Genomic DNA, 8,253 nt, shown 5'->3' with positions numbered 1-8,253 from the left:
GTATACCATTTCCCTTACTTGTGTCTCAGTGAGCACTCCCTCACAAAATTCTATTGGTGATATAATTACAGACCCCCACTCAGCTTCCTCTTAGGGCTTTTGTGAGAACTGTGCCTTAAATGCACAATGTCTGTTCTCAGCTTGCATAGCTCTTGAAGGAGCAAAACCATGTCCTACTCACACCTAAGCTGTTAGCTTATTGTTTAACAAACAAGCATTATGGTTAGCAGTATCAACTCACATTCCTGATCCCAGAACTACCACTTACTGAAGCATTAATCTCATGGCATTAATTAATTAATACATTAATAATAATAATTAATGCATACATTCATTAATGTACATGCCATACATTCATGGCATTGTAACCTGGAGATGGAAGAAGTATTTACTTCTTCCGGTTGTTGTAAGGATTAAACAGAAAATATTTAGAAAGATTTAGTACCTAGTAAGCCCTATATAAAATTCAACTATGATTATTAGAAAATGTGTAGACTAATGAATCTTACAGATAAAAGAAACAGTGTCACATCCATTTAATCATGTAAATGTATTAATTAACTTGCACACATTAATTAGTTTGTTGCATTTTTACTTTACTTTTAACACATGCAAAATTGTCAGGAGCACATACATGCAAAGAAGAAACTCACACAACAAATGAAAAGCACTTTTGCAAGCACTGAGGATGAGGCCATAAAGAAGGGAAGAAGAGGACAGAAAAATGAATTAAATAAGATTCCTCACCTTAGGGAGGAGAAATAAGAATAAGAATTATAATATAATAATTATAATACAAAGTAAAACAATCCAATACTGCAAGAGGGGTGCCAGTAACATGTTCATGCTAATCATCACTTGTGGGGAATTCTGTTTATTACCTGCCCAGCCATCTATTTCTATCTGCTGGTATTAGAAACATTTTCCTTGGGGATCTACTCTGTTCACTGAGATTCAGTTGAGGGGCTAACTCCCGCTTGACCTGGTGAACTAGGCCCTTTCCTTTCTAGCTTGGCTTATAACTATAAGGATTTTAAAATGTCACTACTGGGACTATCTACAGAATGAAACAGATCAGAGGGAAGTAAATATAGAAGAAAATATAGCAAAGAGATGGCAAGTGGTGGAACGAGAGGTCAGGTCCTGGTATGGTTTGTCAGTGACCCAGCTATGCCTGATACACTCTTGGACTTTTTTCTTGAGCCAACAAATTCCTGTGTTTTAATTATAGGATTTCTGTTGCTTACAACTGTAAGGATCCAGAATAAATGTGGAACCTGGAAGTTCTAAATTCCAAATTATTTTATGCAGACCTGATTAAAATTACAACCAAGACCAACATTTTAATAGTAGGACAGAGAATAAAAAACCGCTCTTTTGACATGAGTGCCTGAGAATATAAAGAACTGTGGTAGCCAGTAACAGATTGACATAAGAAAACTGGAAAGAACTTCAGTGACACTAAAAATACAAATATTTGTTGGTATTCTGTTTCTGGCCATCATAAATAGATTTTGGTTAGTGTGGAGTTCTCCTGCAGCATCCTGATTCTTTTTATTTTTTAACTGAAGGATAATTGCTTTACAGAATTTTGTTGTTTTCTGTCACACTTCAACATGCTGACCTCAGAATCCTGATTCTTAATGATTTATGGTTCTATAACCCCTAACTTGGGCTTCCCTAATAACTCAGCTGGTAAAGCCTGCAATGCAGGGGACCCCAGTTCAATTCCTGGGTTGGGAAGCTCCCCTAGAGAAGGGAAAGGCTACCCACTCCAGTATTCTGGCCTGGAGAATTCCATGGACTGTATAGTCTGTGGGGTCACAAAGAGGTGGACATGACTGAGCGACTTTCACTTTCACTTTTCACTTTCAACCCCTAACTTTGAAACTGTGTACTTGCTTTATTCATTTGCTGTGGCAAACTGAATTTGAATCTACTTATACTTCATAACAATTAAGCCAGAAACTATGATTTCACTGATATTACCACAATTAACTGACACAAAAGACAGATGAGATACTCTTAGAGTCAGGAAACATATTTTTGTTCTAGTATATATTATTCAAGTAGAGATCTTTATAAAATAATATAATTTTTCAACCTTTTAAAATTTACTTCTTTGGTTTTATCCTCCCATAAGCCATATGAGGAACACAGGATCAATTTAATCATCCTAATTTTACAGAGGAGAAAAGTAAGCAAAGAGGGAGCAACAATCCAGTGGTAAAACAGAGTATGTGGAGTGTAACTCTTTGATGATTCACAAAAACTCACACCCTTTACAGCCTCACTGGTCCCTCCTCCTTGGCCCACACCCAAGTGTTTCTCTCTGCATGTGAAAAGTGAAAAGAAAGTGAACTCGCTCAGTTGTGTCCGACTCTTTGCTACCCTGTGGAAAGTAGCCTACCAGGCTCCTCCCTCCATGGGATTCTCCAGGCAAGAATACTAGAGTGGGTTGCCATTTCTTTCTCCAGGGGATCTTCCTGACCCAGGGATTGAATCTGGGTCTCCCACGTTGCAGGCAGACACTTTAACCTCTGAGCCATATAGCCAAAGGTAATAAAGCTACATGCTCTTAAATTCTCTGCTCTTTCTGTGAATCTTAAGTCAATCTGGAAGATTTTAGTGTATTTTATTTTATTATTCCTAATGGAATTTGTCTATTAATTAACTCAGGGTAATTTACATTTTATTTGGTCATAGCAAACACCCTCTTCCAAGAACACTAGAGGTGATTCTACACATGGACATCACCAGATGGTCAATACCAAAATCAGACTGATTATATGCTTTGCAGCCAAAGATGGAGACACTCTATACAGTCAGCAAAAACAAGACCTGGAGCTGACTATGGCTCAGATCATGAATTCCTTACTGCAAAATTCAGACTTAAATTGAAGAAAGTAGAGAAAACCACTAGGTCATTCAGGTATGATCTAAATCAAATCCCTTATGATTATACAGTGGAAGTGACAAATATATTCAAGGGATTAGGTCTGATACACAGAATGCCTGAAGAACTGTGGACAGAGGTTCATAATATTGTACAGGAGGCCCTGACCAAAACCATCTCAAAGAAAAAGAAATGCAAGAAGGAAAAGTGGTTGTCTGAGGAGGCTTCACAGATACCTGAAGAAAGAAGAGAAGCAAAAAAAAAAAAAAAAAAGAAAAAAAGAAAAAAAGGGAGAAAGGGAAAGATAACACTCAACTGAATGCAGAGTTCCAGAGAATAGCAAGGAAAGAAAAGAAGGCCTTCTTAAGTGAACAAACAGTGCAAAGAAATAGAGGAAAACAACAGAATGGGAAAGACTAAAGATCTCTTCAAAAAACATTGGAGATAACAAGGGAACATTTCATGCAAATGGGCATGATAAATGATAGAAACAGTAAGGACTTAACAAGCAGAAGAGGTTAAGAAGAGGTGGCAAGAATACACACAAGAACTGTACAGAAAAGGTCTTAATGACCTGGATAGCCACAATGATATGATTACTCACCTAGAGCCAGACATCCTGGAATGTGAAGTTAAGTGCACCTTAGGAAGCATTACTATGAACAAAGTCAGTGGAGGTGATGGAATTCTGGCTGTGCTATTTCAAATCATAAAAGATGATGCTATTGAAGTGTTGCTGCACTCAATATGCCAGCTAATTTGGAAAACTCAGCAGTGGCCACTATGCCAAAGCCTTTGTCTGTGTGAATCACAAAAAACTGTGGAAAATTCTGAAAGAGATGGGAGTACCAGACCACCTGACCTGCCTCTTGAGAAACCTGTATACAGGTCAGGAAGCAACAGTTAGAACTGGACATGGAACAATAGACTGGTTCCAAATAGGAAAAGAAGTACATCAAGGCTGTATATTGTCACCCTGCTTATTTAACTTATATGCAGAGTACATCATGAGAAACTCTGGGTTGGAGGAAGCACAAGCTGGAATCAAGATTGGCGGGAGAAATATCAATAACCTCAGATATGCAGATGACACCACCCTTATGGCAGAAAGTAAAGAACTAAAGAGCCCCTTTATGAAAGTGAAAGAAGAGAGTGAAAAAGTTGGCTTAAAGCTCAACATTCAGAAAACTAAGATCATGGCATCTGGTCCCATCACTTCATGGCAAATAGATGGGGAAACAGTGGAAACAGTGGAAACAGTGGCTGACTTTATTTCTCTGGACTCCAAAATCACTGCAGACGGTGACTGCAGCCATGCAATTAAAAGACACTTACTCCTTGGAAGGAAAGTTATGACCAACCTAGATAGCATATTAAAAAGCAGAGACATTACTTTGCCAACAAAGGTCCATCTAGTCAAGGCTATGGTTTTTTCCAATAGTGATGTATGGATGTGAGAGTTGGACTATAAAGAAAGTTGAGCGCTGAAGAATTGATGCTTTTGAACTGTGGTGTTGGAGAAGACTCTTGAGAGTCTCTTGGGCTGCAAGGAGATCCAACCAGTCCATCCTAAAGGAGATCAGTCCTGGGTGTTCATTGGAAGGACTGATGTTGAAGCTGAAACTCCAATACTTTGGCCACCTGATGCGGAGAGCTGACTCATTGGAAAAGACCCTGATGCTTGGAAAGATTGAGGGCAGGAGGAGAAGGGGAAGACAGAGGATGAGATGGTTGGATGGCATCACCGACACAATGGACATGGGTTTGGGTGGACTCCGGGAGTTGGTCATGGACAGGGAAGCCTGGCGTACTGCAGCTCATGGGGTCGCAAAGAGTCGGACACGACTGAGCGAAAGAACTGAACTGATTGAAATGTTGCTGCACTCAATACGCCAGCTAATTTGGAAAACTCAGCAGTGGCCACAGTACTGGAAAAGGTCAGTTTTCATTCCAATCCCAAAGAAGGGCAATGACAAAGAATGTTCAAACTACTGCATAATTGTGCTCATTTCACATGCTAGCAAGGTAATGCTCAAAATCCTTCAAGCCAGGCTTCAACAGTATGTGAACTGAGAACTTCCAGATATAAAGCTGGATTTAGAAAAGGAACCAAAGGAGGAACCAGAAATCAAATTGCCAACATCCATTGGATCATAGAAAAAGCAAGAGAGTTCCAGAAAAACATCTGCTTCATTGACTATGCTACAGCTTTTGACTGTGTGGATCACAATAAACTGTGGGAAATTCTTAAAGAAATGGGAATACCAGACCACCTTACCTGCCTCCTGAGAAACCTGTGTGCAGGTCAAGAAGCAACAGTTAGAACCAGACATGGAACAACAGACTAGTTCCAAATTGGGAAAGGAGTACATCAAGGCTGTATACTGTCACCCTTCTTATTTAATTTATATACAGAATACATGATGCAAAATGCCCAGGCTGGATGAAGCTCAAGCTGGAATCAAGATTGCTGAAAGAACTATCAGTAACCTCAGATAAGCAGATGACACCACCCTAATGGAACAAAGTGAAGAGGAACTAAAGAGCCTCTTAATGAAGGTGAAAGAGGAGAGTGAAAAAGGTAGCTTCAAACTCAACAATCAAAAAATTAAGATCATGGCATCTGGTCCATCACTTCATGGCAAACAGATGAGGGGAAAAAATGGAAACAGTGACAGTGCTTTCTTGGGCTCCAGAGTCACTGAGGATGGTGACTGCAGCCATGAAATTAAAAGATGCTTGCTCCTTGAAAGAAAAGCTATGACAAACCTAGACAGCATATTAAAATACAGAGACATCACTTTGCCAACAAAGGTCCAGTCAAAGCTATGGTTTTTCCAGCAGTCAGATACAGATGTGAAAGTTGGATCATAAAGATGGCTGAGCACCAAAGAATTGAAGCTTTCCAACTGTGGTGCTGGAGAAGACTCATGAGAGTTCCTTGGACAGCAAGGTGATCAAACCAATCAATCACAAAGGCAATGAACTCTGAATATTCACTGGAAGGACTGATGCTGAAGCTCTAATACTTTGGCCACCCGACGCAAGGAGCTGACTGACTCATTGGAAAAGGCCCTGATGCTTGGACAGATTGAAGGCAGGATAAAGGGACAGCAGAGGTTGAGATGGTTGGATAGCACCATTGACTCAATGGACATGAGTTTGAGCAAACTCTGGGAGATAGTGAAGGACAGGGAAGCCTGGTTTGCTCCAGTCCATTGGGTTTCAAAGAGTCAGACATGAAAATTGCAGATGAAGGTAAGCTTCCAAACTCATTCTATGAGGCCACCATCACCCTAATTCCAAAACCAGACAAAGATGCCACAAAAAAAGAAAACTACAGGCCAATATCACTGATGAACATAGATGCAAAAATCCTTAACAAAATTCTAGCAAACAGAATCCAACAACATATTAAAAAAATCATACACCATGACCAAGTGGGCTTTATCCCAGGAATGCAAGGATTCTTTAATATCCACAAATCAATCAATGTAATACCCCACATTAACAAATTGAAAGATAAAAACCATATGATTATCTCAATAGATGCAGAGAAAGCCTTTGACAAAATTCAACACTCATTTATGATTAAAACTCTCCAAAAAGCAGGAATAGAAGGAACATACCTCAACATAATAAAAGCTATATATGACAAACCCACAGCAAGCATCACCCTCAATGGTGAAAAATTGAAAGCATTTCCCCTGAAATCAGGAACAAGACAAGGGTGCCCACTCTCACCACTACTATTCAACATAGTGTTGGAAGTTCTGGCCACAGCAATCAGAGCAGAAAAAGAAGTAAAAGGAATCCAGATAGGAAAAGAAGAAGTGAAACTCTCACTGTTTGCAGATGACATGATCCTCTACATAGAAAACCCTAAAGACTCTACCAGAAAATTACTAGAGCTAATCAATGTATATAGTAAAGTTGCAGGATATAAAATTAACACACAGAAATCCCTTGCATTCCTATATACTAACAATGAAAAAACAGAAAGAGAAATTAAGGAAACAATACCATTCACCATTGCAACAAAAAGAATAAAATACTTAGGAGTATATCTACCTAAAGAAACAAAAGACCTATACATAGAAAACTATAAAACACTGATGAAAGAAATCAAAGAGGACACAAACAGATGGAGAAACATACCGTGTTCATGGATTGGAAGAATCAATATTGTCAAAATGGCTATTCTACCCAAAGCAGTCTATAGATTCAATGCAATCCCTATCAAGCTACCAACGGTATTTTTCACAGAACTAGACCAAAGAATTTCACAATTTGTATGGAAATACAAAAAACCTCGAATAGCCAAAGTAATCTTGAGAAAGAAGAATGGAGCTGGAGGAATCAACCTGCCTGACTTCAGACTCTACTACAAAGCCACAGTCATCAAGACAGTATGGTACTGGCACAAAGACAGAAATATAGATCAATGGAACAGAATAGAAAGCCCAGAGATAAATCCACGAACCTATGGACACCTTATCTTTGACAAAGGAGGCAAGGATATACAATGGAAAAAAGACAACCTCTTTAACAAGTGGTGCTGGGAAAACTGGTCAACCACTTGTAAAAGAATGAAACTAGAACACTTTCTAACACCATACACAAAAATAAACTCAAAATGGATTAAAGATCTAAATGTAAGACCAGAAACTATAAAACTCCTAGAGGAGAACATAGGCAAAACACTCTCTGACATAAATCACAGCAAGATCCTCTATGACCCACCTCCCAGAATATTGGAAATAAAAGCAAAACTAAACAAATGGGACCTAATGAAACTTAAAAGCTTTTGCACTACAAAGGAAACTATAAGTAAGGTGAAAAGACAGCCCTCAGATTGGGAGAAAATAATAGCAAATGAAGAAACAGACAAAGGATTAATCTCAAAAATATACAAGCAACTCCTGCAGCTCAATTCCAGAAAAATAAATGACCCAATCAAAAAATGGGCCAAAGAACTAAACAGACATTTCTCCAAAGAAGACATACAAATGGCTAACAAACACATGAAAAGATGCTCAACATCACTCATTATTAGAGAAATGCAAATCAAAACCACAATGAGGTACCATTACACGCCAGTCAGGATGGCTGCTATCCAAAAGTCTACAAGCAATAAATGCTGGAGAGGGTGTGGAGAAAAGGGAACCCTCTTACACTGTTGGTGGGAATGCAAACTAGTACAGCCGCTATGGAAAACAGTGTGGAGATTTCTTAAAAAACTGGAAATAGAACTGCCATATGACCCAGCAATCCCACTTCTGGGCATACACACTGAGGAAACCAGATCTGAAAGAGACACGTGCACCCCAATGTTCATCGCAGCACTGTTTATAATA

Source organism: Dama dama, chromosome 16 (assembly GCF_033118175.1).
Source record: "Dama dama isolate Ldn47 chromosome 16, ASM3311817v1, whole genome shotgun sequence".
Taxonomy (NCBI): domain Eukaryota; kingdom Metazoa; phylum Chordata; class Mammalia; order Artiodactyla; family Cervidae; genus Dama; species Dama dama.
The sequence above is the reverse complement of the archived record's forward strand: the minus strand, read 5'-3'. Positions refer to the sequence as shown.